Source organism: Taudactylus pleione, unplaced genomic scaffold (assembly GCF_031769625.1).
Source record: "Taudactylus pleione unplaced genomic scaffold, aTauple2 ptg000070l, whole genome shotgun sequence".
Classification (NCBI taxonomy): domain Eukaryota; kingdom Metazoa; phylum Chordata; class Amphibia; order Anura; family Myobatrachidae; genus Taudactylus; species Taudactylus pleione.
Genome location: NW_028284472.1, coordinates 17257309 through 17280628, shown reverse-complemented (window position 1 = coordinate 17280628; position 23320 = coordinate 17257309). Strand labels below are relative to the sequence as shown.

General features: G+C 35.8%; 11 non-coding genes across 11 annotated transcripts; all 11 read right to left on the bottom strand.

Moving 5' to 3' along the window:
* Nucleotides 1-1287: 1287 nt before the first annotated feature.
* Nucleotides 1288-1373, bottom strand: TRNAR-UCU (transfer RNA arginine (anticodon UCU)). Its single transcript is given in 2 exon segments — nt 1288-1323; nt 1337-1373. It is a non-coding gene; the product is annotated as a tRNA-Arg (tRNA).
* Nucleotides 1374-4075: 2702 nt separating this feature from the next.
* On the bottom strand, nt 4076-4161 carry TRNAR-UCU (transfer RNA arginine (anticodon UCU)). Its single transcript is given in 2 exon segments — nt 4076-4111; nt 4125-4161. It is a non-coding gene; the product is annotated as a tRNA-Arg (tRNA).
* A 1030-nt stretch (nt 4162-5191) lies between these two features.
* On the bottom strand, nt 5192-5277 carry TRNAR-UCU (transfer RNA arginine (anticodon UCU)). Its single transcript is given in 2 exon segments — nt 5192-5227; nt 5241-5277. It is a non-coding gene; the product is annotated as a tRNA-Arg (tRNA).
* A 2705-nt stretch (nt 5278-7982) lies between these two features.
* On the bottom strand, nt 7983-8068 carry TRNAR-UCU (transfer RNA arginine (anticodon UCU)). The gene is given in 2 exon segments: nt 7983-8018; nt 8032-8068. It is a non-coding gene; the product is annotated as a tRNA-Arg (tRNA).
* A 2711-nt stretch (nt 8069-10779) lies between these two features.
* TRNAR-UCU (transfer RNA arginine (anticodon UCU)) lies at nt 10780-10865 on the bottom strand. Its single transcript is given in 2 exon segments — nt 10780-10815; nt 10829-10865. It is a non-coding gene; the product is annotated as a tRNA-Arg (tRNA).
* Nucleotides 10866-14125: 3260 nt separating this feature from the next.
* TRNAR-UCU (transfer RNA arginine (anticodon UCU)) lies at nt 14126-14211 on the bottom strand. The gene is given in 2 exon segments: nt 14126-14161; nt 14175-14211. It is a non-coding gene; the product is annotated as a tRNA-Arg (tRNA).
* A 2146-nt stretch (nt 14212-16357) lies between these two features.
* Nucleotides 16358-16443, bottom strand: TRNAR-UCU (transfer RNA arginine (anticodon UCU)). Its single transcript is given in 2 exon segments — nt 16358-16393; nt 16407-16443. It is a non-coding gene; the product is annotated as a tRNA-Arg (tRNA).
* Nucleotides 16444-18589: 2146 nt separating this feature from the next.
* TRNAR-UCU (transfer RNA arginine (anticodon UCU)) lies at nt 18590-18675 on the bottom strand. The gene is given in 2 exon segments: nt 18590-18625; nt 18639-18675. It is a non-coding gene; the product is annotated as a tRNA-Arg (tRNA).
* Nucleotides 18676-19146: 471 nt separating this feature from the next.
* Nucleotides 19147-19232, bottom strand: TRNAR-UCU (transfer RNA arginine (anticodon UCU)). The gene is given in 2 exon segments: nt 19147-19182; nt 19196-19232. It is a non-coding gene; the product is annotated as a tRNA-Arg (tRNA).
* Nucleotides 19233-20262: 1030 nt separating this feature from the next.
* On the bottom strand, nt 20263-20348 carry TRNAR-UCU (transfer RNA arginine (anticodon UCU)). The gene is given in 2 exon segments: nt 20263-20298; nt 20312-20348. It is a non-coding gene; the product is annotated as a tRNA-Arg (tRNA).
* A 1588-nt stretch (nt 20349-21936) lies between these two features.
* TRNAR-UCU (transfer RNA arginine (anticodon UCU)) lies at nt 21937-22022 on the bottom strand. Its single transcript is given in 2 exon segments — nt 21937-21972; nt 21986-22022. It is a non-coding gene; the product is annotated as a tRNA-Arg (tRNA).
* Between the last annotated feature and the right edge of the window lie 1298 nt (nt 22023-23320).

Sequence of the window (23320 nt, the reverse complement as noted above, 5' to 3'; positions counted from 1 at the left end):
AATCTGAAATTACATTGTAACTTGTGATCTAACTTTGAAAGGGACTTTCCAGCCAACAACCGATCATTATATTGTTTATGTAGTATAAGGATGTCCAATCTCCAATCATATTGTTATGAAAAGTTGAATGTAAATCCTAAATATTTGCATTTAAAACTAAAGAGCGACCCTGGTGGGACTTGAAACCACAGCCTTTGAATAACTACAACCAACTAGAAGTCCAATGCGCTATCCATTGAGCCACAGAGACCCTGGCAGTTTTCGAGCTTGGTTCGACGGCAGCACTTGTAGAATACATAGAGTGGCAAAAGAGTGTCAGATATTTACAATAGTTCTCCCAAATGCAAAAACAGCTATATCTGAGTCTTCCTCTTGCTGATATTTGGTGCAAGTCCTATTTTAAGTATGCGGATTTAGTGACATAATTTGTGGTACACAATTAATGACTGTAGGGAGTCATTTTTTTATGATGTTTTAGAATACATTCCCCTCAATCTGAGCAAGGCTAGTTGAGTAGAAACAAAAGTGTTTTCAAAACACCAATTACTGGTTTAAAAGAATCTGAAATTACATTGTAACTTGTGATCTAACTTTGAAAGGGACTTTCCAGTCAAAAAGCGATCATTATATTGTTTATGTAGTATAAGAATCTCCAATCTCCAATCATATTGTTATAAAAAGTTGAATGTAAATCCTAAATATTTGCATTTAAAATTAAAGAATGAATCTGGTGGGGCTCGAGCCCACAACTTTTGAATAACTACAACCAACTAGAAGTCTAACGCGCTTTCCATTGCACCACAGCGCCCCTGGCAGCTTTAGCGCTTGGTTCGACTGTAGCACTTGTAGAATACATAGAGTGGCAAAAGAGTGTCAGATATTTACAATAGGTCTCCCAAATGCAAAAACAGCTATATCTGAGTCTTCCTCTTGCTGATATTTGTTGCAAGTCCTATTTTAAGTATGCGGATTTAGTGTCATAATTTGTGGTACACAATTAAGGACTGTAGGGAGACATTTTTTTATGATGTTTTAGAATACATACCACTCAATCTGAGAAAGGCTAGTTGAGTAGAGATAAAAGTGTTTTCAAAACACCATTTACGGGTTTAAAGGAATCTGAAATTACATTGTAACTTGTGATCTAACTTTGAAACGGACTTTCCAGTCAACAACCGATCATTATATTGTTTATGTAGTATAAGGATGTCCAATCTCCAATCTCCAATCATATTGTTATGAAAAGTTGAATGTAAATCCTAAATATTTGCATTTAAAACTAAAGAACGACTCTGGTGGGACTTGAAGCCACAACCTTTGAATAACTACAACCAACTAGAAGTCCAATGCGCTATCCATTGCGCCACAGAGCCACTGGCGGTTTTAGAGCTTGGTTCGACTGTAGCACTTGTAGAATACATAGAGTGGCAAAGGAGTGTCAGATATTTACAATAGTTCTCCCAAATGCAAAAACAGCTATATCTGAGTCTTCCTCTTGCTGATATTTGGTGCAAGTCCTATTTTAAGAAAGCGGATTTAGTGACATAATTTGTGGTACACAATTAATGACAGTAGGGAGACATTTTTTTACGATGTTTTAGAATACATACCCCTCAATCTGAGCAAGGCTAGTTGAGTAGAGACAAAAGTGTTTTCAAAACACCAATTACTGGTTTAAAGGAATCTGAAATTACATTGTAACTTGTGATCTAACTTTGAAAGGGACTTTCCAGTCAAAAAGCGATCATTATATTGTTTATGTAGTATAAGAATCTCCAATCTCCAATCATATTGTTATAAAAAGTTGAATGTAAATCCTAAATATTTGCATTTAAAATTAAAGAATGAATCTGGTGGGACTCGAGCCCACAACTTTCGAATAACTACAACCAACTAGAAGTCTAACGCGCTTTCCATTGCACCACAGCGCCCCTGGCAACTTTAACGCTTGGTTCGACTGTAGCACTTGTAGAATACATAGAGTGGCAAAGGAGTGTCAGATATTTACAATAGTTCTCCCAAATGCAAAAACAGCTATATCTGAGTCTTCCTCTTGCTGATATTTGGTGCAAGTCCTATTTTAAGTATGCAATTTAGTGACATAATTTGTGGTACAAAATTAAGGACTGTAGGAAGACATTTTTTTATGATGTTTTAGAATACATACCACTCAATCTGAGCAAGGCTAGTTGAGAAGAGACAAAAGTGGTTTCAAAACACCAATTACTGGTTTAAAGGAATCTGAAATTACATTGTAACTTGTAATCTAACTTTGAAAGGGACTTTCCAGTTAATAACCGATCATTATATTGTTTATGTAGTATAAGGATGTCCAATCTCCAATCATATTGTTATGAAAAGTTGAATGTAAATCCTAAATATTTGCAATTAAAACTAAAGAATGAATCTGGTGGGACTCGAGCCCACAACTTTCGAATAACTACAACCAACTAGAAGTCTAACGCGCTTTCCATTGCACCACAGCGCCCCTGGCAGCTTTAGCGCTTGGTTCGACTGTAGCACTTGTAGAATACATAGAGTGGCAAAGGAGTGTCAGATATTTACAATAGTTCTCCCAAATGCAAAAACAGCTATATCTGAGTCTTCCTCTTGCTGATATTTGGTGCAAGTCCTATTTTAAGTATGCGGATTTAGTGTCATAATTTGTGGTACACAATTAAGGACTGTAGGGAGACATTTTTTTATGATGTTTTAGAATACATACCCCTCAATCTGAGCAAGGCTAGTTGAGTAGAGACAAAAGTGTTTTCAAAACACCAATTACTGGTTTAAAGGAATCTGAAATTACATTGTAACTTGTGATCTAACTTTGAAAGGTACTTTCCAGTCAAAAAGCGATCATTATATTGTTTATGTAGTATAAGAATCTCCAATCTCCAATCATATTGTTATAAAAAGTTGAATGTAAATCCTAAATATTTGCATTTAAAATTAAAGAATGAATCTGGTGGGACTCGAGCCCACAACTTTCGAATAACTACAACCAACTAGAAGTCTAACGCGCTTTCCATTGCACCACAGCGCCCCTGGCAGCTTTCGAGCTTGGTTCGACTGTAGCACTTGTAGAATACATAGAGTGGCAAAAGAGTGTCAGATATTTACAATAGTTCTCCCAAATGCAAAAACAGCTATATCTGAGTCTTCCTCTTGCTGATATTTGGTGCAAGTCCTATTTTAAGTATGCGGATTTAGTGACATAATTTGTGGTACACAATTAATGACTGTAGGGAGTCATTTTTTTATGATGTTTTAGAATACATACCCCTCAATCTGAGCAAGGCTAGTTGAGTAGAGACAAAAGTGTTTTCAAAACACCAATTACTGGTTTAAAAGAATCTGAAATTACATTGTAACTTGTGATCTAACTTTGAAAGGGACTTTCCAGTGAAAAAGCGATCATTATATTGTTTATGTAGTATAAGAATCTCCAATCTCCAATCATATTGTTATAAAAAGTTGAATGTAAATCCTAAATATTTGCATTTAAATTAAAGAATGAATCTGGTGGGACTCGAGCCCACAACTTTTGAATAACTACAACCAACTAGAAGTCTAACGCGCTTTCCATTGCACCACAGCGCCCCTGGCAGCTTTAGTGCTTGGTTTGACTGTAGCACTTGTAGAATACATAGAGTGGCAAAGGAGTGTCAGATATTTACAATAGTTCTCCCAAATGCAAAAACAACTTTATCTGAGTCTTCCTCTTGCTGATATTTGGTGCAAGTCCTATTTTAAGTATGCGGATTTAGTGTCATAATTTGTGGTACACAAATAAGGACTGTAGGGAGACTTTTTTTTACGATGTTTTAGAATACATACCACTCAATCTGAGAAAGGCTAGTTGAGAAGAGACAAAAGTGTTTTCAAAACACCAATTACTGGTTTAAAGGAATCTGAAATTACTTTGTAACTTGTAATCTAACTTTGAAAGGGACTTTCCAGTTAATAACCGATCATTATATTATTTATGTATTATAAGGATGTCCAATCTCCAATCATATTGTTATGAAAAGTTGAATGTAAATCCTAAATATTTGCATTTAAAACTAAAGACCGACTCTGATGGGACTCGAACCCACAACCTTTGAATAACTACAACCAACTAGAAATCCAATGCGCTATCCATTGCGCCACAGAGCCACTGGCTGTTTTCGCGCTTGGTTCGACTGTAGCACTTGTAGAATACATAGAGTGGCAAAGGAGTGTCAGATATTTACAATAGTTCTCCCAAATGCAAAAACAGCTATATCTGAGTCTTCCTCTTGCTGATATTTGGTGCAAGTCCTATTTTAAGTATGCGGATTTAGTGACATAATTTGTGGTACACAATTAAGGACTGTAGGGAGACATTTTTTTATGATGTTTTAGAATACATACCCCTCAATCTGAGCAAGGCTAGTTGAGTAGAGACAAAAGTGTTTTCAAAACACCAATTACTGGTTTAAAGGAATCTGAAATTACATTGTAACTTGTGATCTAACTTTGAAAGGGACTTTCCAGTCAAAAAGCGATCATTATATTCTTTATGTAGTATAAGAATCTCCAATCTCCAATCATATTGTTATAAAAAGTTGAATGTAAATCCTAAATATTTGCATTTAAAATTAAAGAAAGAATCTGGTGGGACTCGAGCCCACAACTTTTGAATAACTACAACCAACTAGAAGTCTACCATGCTTTCCATTGCACCACAGCGCCCCTGGCAGCTTTAGTGCTTGGTTCGACTGTAGCACTTGTAGAATACATAGAGTGGCAAAGGAGTGTCAGATATTTACAATAGTTCTCCCAAATGCAAAAACAGCTATATCTGAGTCTTCCTCTTGCTGATATTTGGTGCAAGTCCTATTTTAAGTATGCGGATTTAGTGTCATAATTTGTGGTACACAATTAAGGACTGTAGGGAGACATTTTTTTATGATGTTTTAGAATACATACCACTCAATCTGAGAAAGGCTAGTTGAGTAGAGATAAAAGTGTTTTCAAAACACCAATTACTGGTTTTAAGGAATCTGAAATTACATTGTAACTTGTGATCTAACTTTGAAAGGAACTTTCCAGTCAACAACCGATCATTATATTGTTTATGTAGTATAAGGATGTCCAATCTCCAATCATATTGTTATGAAAAGTTCAATGTAAATCCTAAATATTTGCATTTAAAACTAAGGAACGACTCTGGTGGGACTTGAACCCACAACCTTTGAATAACTACAACCAACTAGAAGTCCAATGCGCTATCCATTGCGCCACAGAGCCACTGGCGGTTTTAGAGCTTGGTTCGACTGTAGCACTTGTAGAATACATAGAGTGGCAAAGGAGTGTCAGATATTTACAATAGTTCTCCCAAATGCAAAAACAGCTATATCTGAGTCTTCCTCTTGCTGATATTTGGTGCAAGTCCTATTTTAAGAAAGCGGATTTAGTGTCATAATTTGTGGTACACAATTAATGACTGTAGGGAGACATTTTTTTATGATGTTTTAGAATACATACCCCTCAATCTGAGCAAGGCTAGTTGAGTAGAGACAAAAGTGTTTTCAAAACACCAATTACTGATTTTAAGGAATCTGAAATTACATTGTAACTTGTGATCTAACTTTGAAAGGAACTTTCCAGTCAACAACCGATCATTATATTGTTTATGTAGTATAAGGATGTCCAATCTCCAATCATATTGTTATGAAAAGTTGAATGTAATTCCAAAATATTTGCATTTAAAACTAAAGAATGACTCTGGTGAGACACGATCCCACAACCTTTGAATAACTACAACCAACTAGAAGTCCTATGCACTATCCATTGTGCCAAAGAGGACCCTTGAGGTTTTAGCTCTTGGTTCGACTGTAGCACTTGTAGAATACATAGAGTGGCAAAAGAGTGTCAGATATTTACAATAGTTCTCCCAAATGCAAAAACAGCTATATCTGAGTCTTCCTCTTGCTGATATTTGGTGCAAGTCTTATTTTAAGTATGCGGATTTAGTGACATAATTTGTGGTACACAATTAAGGACTGTAGGGAGACATTTTTTTATGATGTTTTAGAATACATACCACTCAATCTGTGCAAGGCTAGTTGAGAAGAGACAAAAGTGTTTTCAAAACACCAATTACTGGTTTAAAGGAATCTGAAATTACATTGTAACTTGTAATCTAACTTTGAAAGGGACTTTCCAGTTAATAACCGATCATTATATTGTTTATGTAGTATAAGGATGTCCAATCTCCAATCATATTGTTATGAAAAGTTGAATGTAAATCCTAAATATTTGCATTTAAAACTAAAGAACCACTCTGGAGGGACTCGAACCCACAACCTTTGAATAACTACAACCAACTAGAAGTCCAATGCGCTATCCATTGAGCCACAGAGCCCCTGGCAGTTTTTGAGCTTGGTTCGACTGTAGCACTTGTAGAATACATAGAGTGGCAAAAGAGTGTCAGATATTTACAATAGTTCTCCCAAATGCAAAAACAGCTATATCTGAGTCTTCCTCTTGCTGATATTTGGTGCAAGTCCTATTTTAAGTATGCAGATTTAGTGACATAATTTGTGGTACACAATTAAGGAATATAGGGAGACATTTTTTTATGATGTTTTAGAATACATACCCCTCAATCTGAGCAAGGCTAGTTGAGTAGAGACAAAAGTGTTTTCAAAACACCAATTACTGGTTTAAAGGAATCTGAAATTACATTGTAACTTGTGATCTAACTTTGAAAGGGACTTTCCAGTCAAAAAGCGATCATTATATTGTTTATGTAGTATAAGAATCTCCAATCTCCAATCATATTGTTATAAAAAGTTGAATGTAAATCCTAAATATTTGCATTTAAAATTAAAGAATGAATCTGGTGGGACTCGAGCCCACAACTTTCGAATAACTACAACCAACTAGAAGTCTAACGCGCTTTCCATTGCACCACAGTGCCCCTGGCAGCTTTAGCGCTTGGTTCGACTGTAGCACTTGTAGAATACATAGAGTGGCAAAGGAGTGTCAGATATTTACAATAGTTCTCCCAAATGCAAAAACAGCTATATCTGAGTCTTCCTCTTGCTGATATTTGGTGCAAGTCCTATTTTAAGTATGCGGATTTAGTGTCATAATTTGTGGTACACAATTAAGGACTGTAGGGAGACATTTTTTTATGATGTTTTAGAATACATACCCCTCAATCTGAGCAAGGCTAGTTGAGTAGAGACAAAAGTGTTTTCAAAACACCAATTACTGGTTTAAAGGAATCTGAAATTACATTGTAACTTGTGATCTAACTTTGAAAGGGACTTTCCAGTCAAAAAGCGATCATTATATTGTTTATGTAGTATAAGAATCTCCAATCTCCAATCATATTGTTATAAAAAGTTGAATTTAAATCCTAAATATTTGCATTTAAAATTAAAGAATGAATCTGGTGGGACTCGAGCCCACAACTTTCGAATAACTACAACTAACTAGAAGTCTAACGCGCTTTCCATTGCACCACAGCGCCCCTGGCAGCTTTCGAGCTTGGTTCGACTGTAGCACTTGTAGAATACATAGAGTGGCAAAAGAGTGTCAGATATTTACAATAGTTCTCCCAAATGCAAAAACAGCTATATCTGAGTCTTCCTCTTGCTGATATTTGGTGCAAGTCCTATTTTAAGTATGCGGATTTAGTGACATAATTTGTGGTACACAATTAATGACTGTAGGGAGTCAATTTTTTATGATGTTTTAGAATACATACCCCTCAATCTGAGCAAGGCTAGTTGAGTAGAGACAAAAGTGTTTTCAAAACACCAATTACTGGTTTAAAAGAATCTGAAATTACATTGTAACTTGTGATCTAACTTTGAAAGGGACTTTCCAGTCAAAAAGCGATCATTATATTGTTTATGTAGTATAAGGATGTCCAATCTCCAATCATATTGTTATGAAAAGTGGAATGTAGTTCCTAAATATTTGCATTTAAAACTAAAGAACGACTCTGGTGGGACTCGAACCCACAACCTTTGAATAACTACAACCAACTAGAAGTCCAATGCGCTATCCATTGCGCCACAGAGCCACTGGTGGTTTTAGAGCTTGGTTCGACTGTAGCACTTGTAGAATACATAGAGTGGCAAATGAGTGTCAGATATTTACAATAGTTCTCCCAAATGCAAAAACAGCTATATCTGAGTCTTCCTCTTGCTGATATTTGGTGCAAGTCCTATTTTAAGAAAGCAGATTTAGTGACATAATTTGTGGTACACAATTAATGACAGTAGGGAGACATTTTTTTATGATGTTTTAGAATACATACCCCTCAATCTGAGCAAGGCTAGTTGAGTAGAGATAAAAGTGTTTTCAAAACACCAATTACGGGTTTAAAGGAATCTGAAATTACATTGTAACTTGTGATCTAACTTTGAAAGGGACTTTCCAGTCAACAACCGATCATTATATTGTTTATGTAGTATAAGGATGTCCAATCTCCAATCATATTGTTATGAAAAGTTGAATGTAAATCCTAAATATTTGCATTTAAAACTAAAGAACGACTGTGGTGGGACTTGAAGCCACAGCCTTTGAATAACTACAACCAACTAGAAGTCCAATGCGCTATCCATTGAGCCACAGAGCCCCTGGCAGTTTTCGAACATGGTTCGACTGTAGCACTTGTAGAATACATAGAGTGGCAAAGGAGTGTCAGATATTTACAATAGTTCTCCCAAATGCAAAAACAGCTATATCTGAGTCTTCCTCTTGCTGATATTTGGTGCAAGTCCTATTTTAAGAAAGCGGATTTAGTGACATAATTTGTGGTACACAATTAATGACAGTAGGGAGACATTTTTTTATGATGTTTTAGAATACATACCCCTCAATCTGAGCAAGGCTAGTTGAGTAGAGACAAAAGTGTTTTCAAAACACCAATTACTGGTTTAAAGGCATCTGAAATTACATTGTAACTTGTGATCTAACTTTGAAAGGGACTTTCCAGTCAAAAAGCGATCATTATATTGTTTATGTAGTATAAGAATCTCCAATCTCCAATCATATTGTTATAAAAAGTTGAATGTAAATCCTAAATATTTGCATTTAAAATTAAAGAATGAATCTGGTGGGACTCGAGCCCACAACTTTTGAATAACTACAACCAACTAGAAGTCTAACGCGCTTTCCATTGCTCCACAGCGCCCCTGGCAGCTTTAGCGCTTGGTTTGACTGTAGCACTTGTAGAATACATAGAGTGGCAAAGGAGTGTCAGATATTTACAATAGTTCTCCCAAATGCAAAAACAGCTATATCTGAGTCTTCCTCTTGCTGATATTTGGTGCAAGTCCTATTTTAAGTATGCGGATTTAGAGACATAATTTGTGGTACACAATTAAGGACTGTAGGGAGACATTTTTTTATGATGTTTTAGAATACATACCACTCAATCTGAGAAAGGCTAGTTGAGTAGAGATAAAAGTGTTTTCAAAACACTAATAACGGGTTTAAAGGAATCTGAAATTACATTGTAACTTGTGATCTAACTTTGAAAGGGACTTTCCAGCCAACAACCGATCATTATATTGTTTATGTAGTATAAGGATGTCCAATCTCCAATCATATTGTTATGAAAAGTTGAATGTAAATCCTAAATATTTGCATTTAAAACTAAAGAGCGACCCTGGTGGGACTTGAAACCACAGCCTTTGAATAACTACAACCAACTAGAAGTCCAATGCGCTATCCATTGAGCCACAGAGCCCCTGGCAGTTTTCGAGCTTGGTTCGACGGCAGCACTTGTAGAATACATAGAGTGGCAAAAGAGTGTCAGATATTTACAATAGTTCTCCCAAATGCAAAAACAGCTATATCTGAGTCTTCCTCTTGCTGATATTTGGTGCAAGTCCTATTTTAAGTATGCGGATTTAGTGACATAATTTGTGGTACACAATTAATGACTGTAGGGAGTCATTTTTTTATGATGTTTTAGAATACATTCCCCTCAATCTGAGCAAGGCTAGTTGAGTAGAAACAAAAGTGTTTTCAAAACACCAATTACTGGTTTAAAAGAATCTGAAATTACATTGTAACTTGTGATCTAACTTTGAAAGGGACTTTCCAGTCAAAAAGCGATCATTATATTGTTTATGTAGTATAAGAATCTCCAATCTCCAATCATATTGTTATAAAAAGTTGAATGTAAATCCTAAATATTTGCATTTAAAATTAAAGAATGAATCTGGTGGGGCTCGAGCCCACAACTTTTGAATAACTACAACCAACTAGAAGTCTAACGCGCTTTCCATTGCACCACAGCGCCCCTGGCAGCTTTAGTGCTTGGTTCGACTGTAGCACTTGTAGAATACATAGAGTGGCAAAAGAGTGTCAGAAATTTACAATAGGTCTCCCAAATGCAAAAACAGCTATATCTGAGTCTTCCTCTTGCTGATATTTGGTGCAAGTCCTATTTTAAGTATGCGGATTTCGTGTCATAATTTGTGGTACACAATTAAGGACTGTAGGGAGACATTTTTTTATGATGTTTTAGAATACATACCACTCAATCTGAGAAAGGCTAGTTGAGTAGAGATAAAAGTGTTTTCAAAACACCATTTACGGGTTTAAAGGAATCTGAAATTACATTGTAACTTGTGATCTAACTTTGAAACGGACTTTCCAGTCAACAACCGATCATTATATTGTTTATGTAGTATAAGGATGTCCAATCTCCAATCTCCAATCATATTGTTATGAAAAGTTGAATGTAAATCCTAAATATTTGCATTTAAAACTAAAGAACGACTCTGGTGGGACTTGAAGCCACAACCTTTGAATAACTACAACCAACTAGAAGTCCAATGCGCTATCCATTGCGCCACAGAGCCACTGGCGGTTTTAGAGCTTGGTTCGACTGTAGCACTTGTAGAATACATAGAGTGGCAAAGGAGTGTCAGATATTTACAATAGTTCTCCCAAATGCAAAAACAGCTATATCTGAGTCTTCCTCTTGCTGATATTTGGTGCAAGTCCTATTTTAAGAAAGCGGATTTAGTGACATAATTTGTGGTACACAATTAATGACAGTAGGGAGACATTTTTTTACGATGTTTTAGAATACATACCCCTCAATCTGAGCAAGGCTAGTTGAGTAGAGACAAAAGTGTTTTCAAAACACCAATTACTGGTTTAAAGGAATCTGAAATTACATTGTAACTTGTGATCTAACTTTGAAAGGGACTTTCCAGTCAAAAAGCGATCATTATATTGTTTATGTAGTATAAGAATCTCCAATCTCCAATCATATTGTTATAAAAAGTTGAATGTAAATCCTAAATATTTGCATTTAAAATTAAAGAATGAATCTGGTGGGACTCGAGCCCACAACTTTCGAATAACTACAACCAACTAGAAGTCTAACGCGCTTTCCATTGCACCACAGCGCCCCTGGCAACTTTAACGCTTGGTTCGACTGTAGCACTTGTAGAATACATAGAGTGGCAAAGGAGTGTCAGATATTTACAATAGTTCTCCCAAATGCAAAAACAGCTATATCTGAGTCTTCCTCTTGCTGATATTTGGTGCAAGTCCTATTTTAAGTATGCAATTTAGTGACATAATTTGTGGTACAAAATTAAGGACTGTAGGAAGACATTTTTTTATGATGTTTTAGAATACATACCACTCAATCTGAGCAAGGCTAGTTGAGAAGAGACAAAAGTGGTTTCAAAACACCAATTACTGGTTTAAAGGAATCTGAAATTACATTGTAACTTGTAATCTAACTTTGAAAGGGACTTTCCAGTTAATAACCGATCATTATATTGTTTATGTAGTATAAGGATGTCCAATCTCCAATCATATTGTTATGAAAAGTTGAATGTAAATCCTAAATATTTGCAATTAAAACTAAAGAATGAATCTGGTGGGACTCGAGCCCACAACTTTCGAATAACTACAACCAACTAGAAGTCTAACGCGCTTTCCATTGCACCACAGCGCCCCTGGCAGCTTTAGCGCTTGGTTCGACTGTAGCACTTGTAGAATACATAGAGTGGCAAAGGAGTGTCAGATATTTACAATAGTTCTCCCAAATGCAAAAACAGCTATATCTGAGTCTTCCTCTTGCTGATATTTGGTGCAAGTCCTATTTTAAGTATGCGGATTTAGTGTCATAATTTGTGGTACACAATTAAGGACTGTAGGGAGACATTTTTTTATGATGTTTTAGAATACATACCCCTCAATCTGAGCAAGGCTAGTTGAGTAGAGACAAAAGTGTTTTCAAAACACCAATTACTGGTTTAAAGGAATCTGAAATTACATTGTAACTTGTGATCTAACTTTGAAAGGGACTTTCCAGTCAAAAAGCGATCATTATATTGTTTATGTAGTATAAGAATCTCCAATCTCCAATCATATTGTTATAAAAAGTTGAATGTAAATCCTAAATATTTGCATTTAAAATTAAAGAATGAATCTGGTGGGACTCGAGCCCACAACTTTCGAATAACTACAACCAACTAGAAGTCTAACGTGCTTTCCATTGCACCACAGCGCCCCTGGCAGCTTTAGCGCTTGGTTTGACTGTAGCACTTGTAGAATACATAGAGTGGCAAAGGAGTGTCAGATATTTACAATAGTTCTCCCAAATGCAAAAACAACTATATCTGAGTCTTCCTCTTGCTGATATTTGGTGCAAGTCCTATTTTAAGTATGCGGATTTAGTGTCATAATTTGTGGTACACAAATAAGGACTGTAGGGAGACTTTTTTTTACGATGTTTTAGAATACATACCACTCAATCTGAGAAAGGCTAGTTGAGTAGAGATAAAAGTGTTTTCAAAACACCAATTACTGGTTTTAAGGAATGTGAAATTACATTGTAACTTGTGATCTAACCTTGAAAGGAACTTTCCAGTCAACAACCGATCATTATATTGTTTATGTAGTATAAGGATGTCCAATCTCCAATCATATTGTTATGAAAAGTGGAATGTAGTTCCTAAATATTTGCATTTAAAACTAAAGAATGAATCTGGTGGGACTCGAGCCCACAACTTTCGAATAACTACAACCAACTAGAAGTCTAACGCGCTTTCCATTGCACCACAGCGCCCCTGGCAGCTTTCGAGCTTGGTTCGACTGTAGCACTTGTAGAATACATAGAGTGGCAAAAGAGTGTCAGATATTTACAATAGTTCTCCCAAATGCAAAAACAGCTATATCTGAGTCTTCCTCTTGCTGATATTTGGTGCAAGTCCTATTTTAAGTATGCGGATTTAGTGACATAATTTGTGGTACACAATTAATGACTGTAGGGAGTCATTTTTTTATGATGTTTTAGAATACATACCCCTCAATCTGAGCAAGGCTAGTTGAGTAGAGACAAAAGTGTTTTCAAAACACCAATTACTGGTTTAAAAGAATCTGAAATTACATTGTAACTTGTGATCTAACTTTGGAAGGGACTTTCCAGTGAAAAAGCGATCATTATATTGTTTATGTAGTATAAGAATCTCCAATCTCCAATCATATTGTTATAAAAAGTTGAATGTAAATCCTAAATATTTGCATTTAAATTAAAGAATGAATCTGGTGGGACTCGAGCCCACAACTTTTGAATAACTACAACCAACTAGAAGTCTAACGCGCTTTCCATTGCACCACAGCGCCCCTGGCAGCTTTAGCGCTTGGTTTGACTGTAGCACTTGTAGAATACATAGAGTGGCAAAGGAGTGTCAGATATTTACAATAGTTCTCCCAAATGCAAAAACAACTATATCTGAGTCTTCCTCTTGCTGATATTTGGTGCAAGTCCTATTTTAAGTATGCGGATTTAGTGTCATAATTTGTGGTACACAAATAAGGACTGTAGGGAGACTTTTTTTTACGATGTTTTAGAATACATACCACTCAATCTGAGAAAGGCTAGTTGAGTAGAGATAAAAGTGTTTTCAAAACACCAATTACTGGTTTTAAGGAATGTGAAATTACATTGTAACTTGTGATCTAACCTTGAAAGGAACTTTCCAGTCAACAACCGATCATTATATTGTTTATGTAGTATAAGGATGTCCAATCTCCAATCATATTGTTATGAAAAGTGGAATGTAGTTCCTAAATATTTGCATTTAAAACTAAAGAACGACTCTGGTGGGACTCAAACCCACAAACTTTGAATAACTACAACCAACTAGAAGTCCAATGCGCTATCCATTGCGCCACAGAGCCACTGGTGGTTTTAGAGCTTGGTTCGACTGTAGCACTTGTAGAATACATAGAGTGGCAAAGGAGTGTCAGATATTTACAATAGTTCTCCCAAATGCAAAAACAGCTATATCTGAGTCTTCCTCTTGCTGATATTTGGTGCAAGTCCTATTTTAAGAAAGCAGATTTAGTGACATAATTTGTGGTACACAATTAATGACAGTAGGGAGACATTTTTTTATGATGTTTTAGAATACATACCCCTCAATCTGAGCAAGGCTAGTTGAGTAGAGACAAAAGTGTTTTCAAAACACCAATTACTGGTTTAAAGGCATCTGAAATTACATTGTAACTTGTGATCTAACTTTGAAAGGGACTTTCCAGTCAAAAAGCGATCATTATATTGTTTATGTAGTATAAGAATCTCCAATCTCCAAACATATTGTTATAAAAAGTTGAATGTAAATCCTAAATATTTGCATTTAAAATTAAAGAATGAATCTGGTGGGACTCGAGCCCACAACTTTCGAATAACTACAACCAACTAGAAGTCTAACGCGCTTTCCATTGCACCACAGCGCCCATGGCAGCTTTAGCGCTTGGTTTGACTGTAGCACTTGTAGAATACATAGAGTGGCAAAGGAGTGTCAGATATTTACAATAGTTCTCCCAAATGCAAAAACAGCTATATCTGAGTCTTCCTCTTGCTGATATTTGGTGCAAGTCCTATTTTAAGTATGCGGATTTAGAGACATAATTTGTGGTACACAATTAAGGACTGTAGGGAGACATTTTTTTATGATGTTTTAGAATACATACCACTCAATCTGAGAAAGGCTAGTTGAGTAGAGATAAAAGTGTTTTCAAAACACTAATAACGGGTTTAAAGGAATCTGAAATTACATTGTAACTTGTGATCTAACTTTGAAAGGGACTTTCCAGCCAAAAACCGATCATTATATTGTTTATGTAGTATAAGGATGTCCAATCTCCAATCATATTGTTATGAAAAGTTGAATGTAAATCCTAAATATTTGCATTTAAAACTAAAGAGCGACTCTGGTGGGACTTGAAACCACAGCCTTTGAATAACTACAACCAACTAGAAGTCCAATGCGCTATCCATTGAGCCACAGAGCCCCTGGCAGTTTTCGAGCTTGGTTCGACTGCAGCACTTGTAGAATACATAGAGTGGCAAAAGAGTGTCAGATATTTACAATAGTTCTCCCAAATGCAAAAACAGCTATATCTGAGTCTTCCTCTTGCTGATATTTGGTGCAAGTCCTATTTTAAGTATGCGGATTTAGTGACATAATTTGTGGTACACAATTAATGACTGTAGGGAGTCATTTTTTTATGATGTTTTAGTATACATTCCCCTCAATCTGAGCAAGGCTAGTTGAGTAGAAACAAAAGTGTTTTCAAAACACCAATTACTGGTTTAAAAGAATCTGAAATTACATTGTAACTTGTGATCTAACTTTGAAAGGGACTTTCCAGTCAAAAAGCGATCATTATATTGTTTATGTAGTATAAGAATCTCCAATCTCCAATCATATTGTTATAAAAAGTTGAATGTAAATCCTAAATATTTGCATTTAAAATTAAAGAAAGAATCTGGTGGGACTCGAGCCCACAACTTTTGAATAACTACAACCAACTAGAAGTCTACCATGCTTTCCATTGCACCACAGCGCCCCTGGCAGCTTTAGCGCTTGGTTCGACTGTAGCACTTGTAGAATACATAGAGTGGCAAAGGAGTGTCAGATATTTACAATAGGTCTCCCAAATGCAAAAACAGCTATATCTGAGTCTTCCTCTTGCTGATATTTGGTGCAAGTCCTATTTTAAGTATGCGGATTTAGTGTCATAATTTGTGGTACACAAATAAGGACTGTAGGGAGAAATTTTTTTATGATGTTTTAGAATACATACCACTCAATCTGAGAAAGGCTAGTTGAGTAGAGATAAAAGTGTTTTCAAAACACCAATTACTGGTTTTAAGGAATCTGAAATTACATTGTAACTTGTGATCTAACTTTGAAAGGAACTTTCAAGTCAACAACCGATAATTATATTGTTTATGTAGTATAAGGATGTCCAATCTCCAATCATATTGTTATGAAAAGTGGAATGTAGTTCCTAAATATTTACATTTAAAACTAAAGAACGACTCTGGTGGGACTCGAACCCACAACCTTTGAATAACTACAACCAACTAGAAGTCCAATGCGCTATCCATTGCGCCACAGAGCCACTGGTGGTTTTAGAGCTTGGTTCGACTGTAGCACTTGTAGAATACATAGAGTGGCAAAGGAGTGTCAGATATTTACAATAGTTCTCCCAAATGCAAAAACAGCTATATCTGAGTCTTCCTCTTGCTGATATTTGGTGCAAGTCCTATTTTAAGAAAGCAGATTTAGTGACATAATTTGTGGTACACAATTAATGACAGTAGGGAGACATTTTTTTATGATGTTTTAGAATACATACCCCTCAATCTGAGCAAGGCTAGTTGAGTAGAGATAAAAGTGTTTTCAAAACACCAATTACGGGTTTAAAGGAATCTGAAATTACATTGTAACTTGTGATCTAACTTTGAAAGGGACTTTCCAGTCAACAACCGATCATTATATTGTTTATGTAGTATAAGGATGTCCAATCTCCAATCATATTGTTATGAAAAGTTGAATGTAAATCCTAAATATTTGCATTTAAAACTAAAGAACAACTCTGGTGGGACTTGAAGCCACAGCCTTTGAATAACTACAACCAACTAGAATTCCAATGCGCTATCCATTGAGCCACAGAGCCCCTGGCAGTTTTCGAACATGGTTCGACTGTAGCACTTGTAGAATACATAGAGTGGCAAAAGAGTGTCAGATATTTACAATAGTTCTCCCAAATGCAAAAACAGCTATATCTGAGTCTTCCTCTTGCTGGTATTTGGTGCAAGTCCTATTTTAAGTATGCGGATTTAGTGACATAATTTGTGGTACACAATTAATGACTGTAGGGAGTCATTTTTTTATGATGTTTTAGAATACATACCCCTCAATCTGAGCAAGGCTAGTTGAGTAGAGACAAAAGTGTTTTCAAAACACCAATTACTGGTTTAAAGGAATCTGAAATTACATTGTAACTTGTGATCTAACTTTGAAAGGGACTTTCCAGTCAAAAAGCGATCATTATATTGTTTATGTAGTATAAGAATCTCCAATCTCCAATCATATTGTTATAAAAAGTTGAATGTAAATCCTAAATATTTGCATTTAAAATTAAAGAATGAATCTGGTGGGACTTGAAGCCACAGCCTTTGAATAACTACAACCAACTAGAAGTCCAATGCGCTATCCATTGAGCCACAGAGCCCCTGGCAGTTTTCGATCATGGTTCGACTGTAGCACTTGTAGAATACATAGAGTGGCAAAAGAGTGTCAGATATTTACAATAGTTCTCCCAAATGCAAAAACAGCTATATCTGAGTCTTCCTCTTGCTGATATTTGGTGCAAGTCCTATTTTAAGTATGCGGATTTAGTGACATAATTTGTGGTACACAATTAATGACTGTAGGGAGTCATTTTTTTATGATGTTTTAGAATACATACCCCTCAATCTGAGCAAGGCTAGTTGAGTAGAGACAAAAGTGTTTTCAAAACACCAATTACTGGTTTAAAAGAATCTGAAATTACATTGTAACTTGTGATCTAACTTTGAAAGGGACTTTCCAGTCAAAAAGCGATCATTATATTGTTTATGTAGTATAAGAATCTCCAATCTCCAATCATATTGTTATAAAAAGTTGAATGTAAATCCTAAATATTTGCATTTAAAATTAAAGAATGAATCTGGTGGGACTCGAGCCCACAACTTTTGAATAACTACAACCAACTAGAAGTCTAACGCGCTTTCCATTGCACCACAGCGCCCCTGGCAGCTTTAGCGCTTGGTTCGACTGTAGCACTTGTAGAATACATAGAGTGGCAAAGGAGTGTCAGATATTTACAATAGTTCTCCCAAATGCAAAAACAGCTATATCTGAGTCTTCCTCTTGCTGATATTTGGTGCAAGTCATATTTTAAGTATGCGGATTTAGTGTCATAATTTGTGGTATACAAATAAGGACTGTAGGGAGACATTTTTTTATGATGTTTTAGAATACATACCACTCAATCTGAGAAAGGCTAGTTGAGTAGAGATAAAAGTGTTTTCAAAACACCAATTACTGGTTTTAAGGAATCTGAAATTACATTGTAACTTGTGATCTAACTTTGAAAGGAACTTTCCAGTCAACAACCGATCATTATATTGTTTATGTAGTATAAGGATGTCCAAGCTCCAATCATATTGTTATGAAAAGTGGAATGTAGTTCCTAAATATTTGCATTTAAAACTAAAGAACGACTCTGGTGGGACTCGAACCCACAACCTTTGAATAACTACAACCAACTAGAAGTCCAATGCGCTTTCCATTGCGCCACAGAGCCCCTGGCGGTTTTAGTGCTTGGTTCGCCTGTAGCACTTGTAAAATACATAGAGTGGCAAAAGAGTGTCAGATATTTACAATAGTTCTCCCAAATACAAAAACAGCTATATCTGAGTCTTCCTCTTGCTCATATTTGGTGCAAGTCCTATTTTAAGTATGCAATTTAGTGACATAATTTGTGGTACACAATTAAGGACTGTAGGGAGACATTTTTTTATGATGTTTTAGAATACATACCACTCAATCTGAGCAAGGCTAGTTGAGAAGAGACAAAAGTGGTTTCAAAACACCAATTACTGGTTTAAAGGAATCTGAAAGTACATTGTAACTTGTAATCTAACTTTGAAAGGGACTTTCCAGTTAATTACCGATCATTATATTGTTTATGTAGTATAAGGATGTCCAATCTCCAATCATATTGTTATGAAAAGTTGAATGTAAATCCTAAATATTTGCATTTAAAACTAAAGAACAACTCTGGTGGGACTTGAACCCACAACCTTTGAATAACTACAACCAACTAGAAGTCCAATGCGCTATCCATTGAGCCACAGAGCCCCTGGCAATTTTCGAGCTTGGTTCGACTGCAGCACTTGTAGAATACATAGAGTGGCAAAAGAGTGTCAGATATTTACAATAGTTCTCCCAAATGCAAAAACAGCTATATCTGAGTCTTCCTCTTGCTGATATTTGGTGCAAGTCCTATTTTAAGTATGCGGATTTAGTGACATAATTTGTGGTACACAATTAATGACTGTAGGGAGTCATTTTTTTATGATGTTTTAGAATACATACCCCTCAATCTGAGCAAGGCTAGTTGAGTAGAGACAAAAGTGTTTTCAAAACACCAATTACTGGTTTAAAAGAATCTGAAATTACATTGTAACTTGTGATCTAACTTTGAAAGGGACTTTCCAGTCAAAAAGCGATCATTATATTGTTTATGTAGTATAAGAATCTCCAATCTCCAATCATATTGTTATAAAAAGTTGAATGTAAATCCTAAATATTTGCATTTAAAATTAAAGAATGAATCTGGTGGGACTCGAGCCCACAACTTTTGAATAACTACAACCAACTAGAAGTCTAACGCGCTTTCCATTGCACCACAGCGCCCCTGGCAGCTTTAGTGCTTGGTTCGACTGTAGCACTTGTAGAATACATAGAGTGGCAAAGGAGTGTCAGATATTTACAATAGTTCTCCCAAATGCAAAAACAGCTATATCTGAGTCTTCCTCTTGCTGATATTTGGTGCAAGTCATATTTTAAGTATGCGGATTTAGTGTCATAATTTGTGGTACACAAATAAGGACTGTAGGGAGACATTTTTTTATGATGTTTTAGAATACATACCACTCAATCTGAGAAAGGCTAGTTGAGTAGAGATAAAAGTGTTTTCAAAACACCAATTACTGGTTTTAAGGAATCTGAAATTACATTGTAACTTGTGATCTAACTTTGAAAGGAACTTTCCAGTCAACAACCGATAATTACATTGTTTATGTAGTATAAGGATGTCCAATCTCCAATCATATTGTTATGAAAAGTGGAATGTAGTTCCTAAATATTTACATTTAAAACTAAAGAACGACTCTGGTGGGACTCGAACCCACAACCTTTGAATAACTACAACCAACTAGAAGTCCAATGCGCTATCCATTGCGCCACAGAGCCACTGGTGGTTTTAGAGCTTGGTTCGACTGTAGCACTTGTAGAATACATAGAGTGGCAAAGGAGTGTCAGATATTTACAATAGTTCTCCCAAATGCAAAAACAGCTATATCTGAGTCTTCCTCTTGCTGGTATTTGGTGCAAGTCCTATTTTAAGTATGCGGATTTAGTGACATAATTTGTGGTACACAATTAATGACTGTAGGGAGTCATTTTTTTACGATGTTTTAGAATACATACCCCTCAATCTGAGCAAGGCTAGTTGAGTAGAGACAAAAGTGTTTTCAAAACACCAATTACTGGTTTAAAGGAATCTGAAATTACATTGTAACTTGTGATCTAACTTTGAAAGGGACTTTCCAGTCAAAAAGCGATCATTATATTGTTTATGTAGTATAAGAATCTCCAATCTCCAATCATATTGTTATAAAAAGTTGAATGTAAATCCTAAATATTTGCATTTAAAATTAAAGAATGAATCTGGTGGGACTTGAAGCCACAGCCTTTGAATAACTACAACCAACTAGAAGTCCAATGCGCTATCCATTGAGCCACAGAGCCCCTGGCAGTTTTCGAACATGGTTCGACTGTAGCACTTGTAGAATACATAGAGTGGCAAAAGAGTGTCAGATATTTACAATAGTTCTCCCAAATGCAAAAACAGCTATATCTGAGTCTTCCTCTTGCTGATATTTGGTGCAAGTCCTATTTTAAGTATGCGGATTTAGTGACATAATTTGTGGTACACAATTAATGACTGTAGGGAGTCATTTTTTAATGATGTTTTAGAATACATACCCCTCAATCTGAGCAAGGCTAGTTGAGTAGAGACAAAAGTGTTTTCAAAACACCAATTACAGGTTTAAAGGAATCTGAAATTACATTGTAACTTGTGATCTAACTTTGAAAGGGACTTTCCAGTCAAAAAGCGATCATTATATTGTTTATGTAGTATAAGAATCTCCAATCTCCAATCATATTGTTATAAAAAGTTGAATGTAAATCCTAAATATTTGCATTTAAAATTAAAGAATGAATCTGGTGGGACTCGAGCCCACAACTTTTGAATAACTACAACCAACTAGAAGTCTAACGCGCTTTCCATTGCACCACAGCGCCCCTGGCAGCTTTAGCGCTTGGTTCGACTGTAGCACTTGTAGAATACATAGAGTGGCAAAGGAGTGTCAGATATTTACAATAGTTCTCCCAAATGCAAAAACAGCTATATCTGAGTCTTCCTCTTGCTGATATTTGGTGCAAGTCCTATTTTAAGTATGCGGATTTAGTGTCATAATTTGTGGTACACAAATAAGGACTGTAGGGAGACATTTTTTTATGATGTTTTAGAATACATACCACTCAATCTGAGAAAGGCTAGTTGAGTAAAGATAAAAGTGTTTTCAAAACACCAATTACTGGTTTTAAGGAATCTGAAATTACATTGTAACTTGTGATCTAACTTTGAAAGGAACTTTCCAGTCAACAACCGATCATTATATTGTTTATGTAGTATAAGGATGTCCAAGCTCCAATCATATTGTTATGAAAAGTGGAATGTAGTTCCTAAATATTTGCATTTAAAACTAAAGAATGACTCTGGTGGGACTCGAACCCACAACCTTTGAATAACTACAACCAACTAGAAGTCCAATGCGCTTTCCATTGCGCCACAGAGCCCCTGGCGGTTTTAGTGCTTGGTTCGCCTGTAGCACTTGTAAAATACATAGAGTGGCAAAAGAGTGTCAGATATTTACAATAGTTCTCCCAAATACAAAAACAGCTATATCTGAGTCTTCCTCTTGCTCATATTTGGTGCAAGTCCTATTTTAAGTATGCAATTTAGTGACATAATTTGTGGTACACAATTAAGGACTGTAGGGAGACATTTTTTTATGATGTTTTAGAATACATACCACTCAATCTGAGCAAGGCTAGTTGAGAAGAGACAAAAGTGGTTTCAAAACACCAATTACTGGTTTTAAGGAATCTGAAAGTACATTGTAACTTGTAATCTAACTTTGAAAGGGACTTTCCAGTTAATAACCGATCATTATATTGTTTATGTAGTATAAGGATGTCCAATCTCCAATCATATTGTTATGAAAAGTTGAATGTAAATCCTAAATATTTGCATTTAAAACTAAAGAACAACTCTGGTCGGACTTGAACCGACAACCTTTGAATAACTACAACCAACTAGAAGTCCAATGCGCTATCCATTGAGCCACAGAGCCCCTGGCAGTTTTCGAGCTTGGTTCGACTGCAGCACTTGTAGAATACATAGAGTGGCAAAAGAGTGTCAGATATTTACAATAGTTCTCCCAAATGCAAAAACAGCTATATCTGAGTCTTCCTCTTGCTGATATTTGGTGCAAGTCCTATTTTAAGTATGCGGATTTAGTGACATAATTTGTGGTACACAATTAATGACTGTAGGGAGTCATTTGTTTATGATGTTTTAGAATACATTCCCCTCAATCTGAGCAAGGCTAGTTGAGTAGAAACAAAAGTGTTTTCAAAACACCAATTACTGGTTTAAAAGAATCTGAAATTACATTGTAACTTGTGATCTAACTTTGAAAGGGACTTTCCAGTCAAAAAGCGATCATTATATTGTTTATGTAGTATAAGAATCTCCAATCTCCAATCATATTGTTATAAAAAGTTGAATGTAAATCCTAAATATTTGCATTTAAAATTAAAGAATGAATCTGGTGGGGCTCGAGCCCACAACCTTTGAATAACTACAACCAACTAGAAATCCAATGCGCTATCCATTGCGCCACAGAGCCACTGGCTGTTTTCGCGCTTGGTTCGACTGTAGCACTTGTAGAATACATAGAGTGGCAAAGGAGTGTCAGATATTTACAATAGTTCTCCCAAATGCAAAAACAGCTATATCTGAGTCTTCCTCTTGCTGATATTTGGTGCAAGTCCTATTTTAAGTATGCGGATTTAGTGACATAATTTGTGGT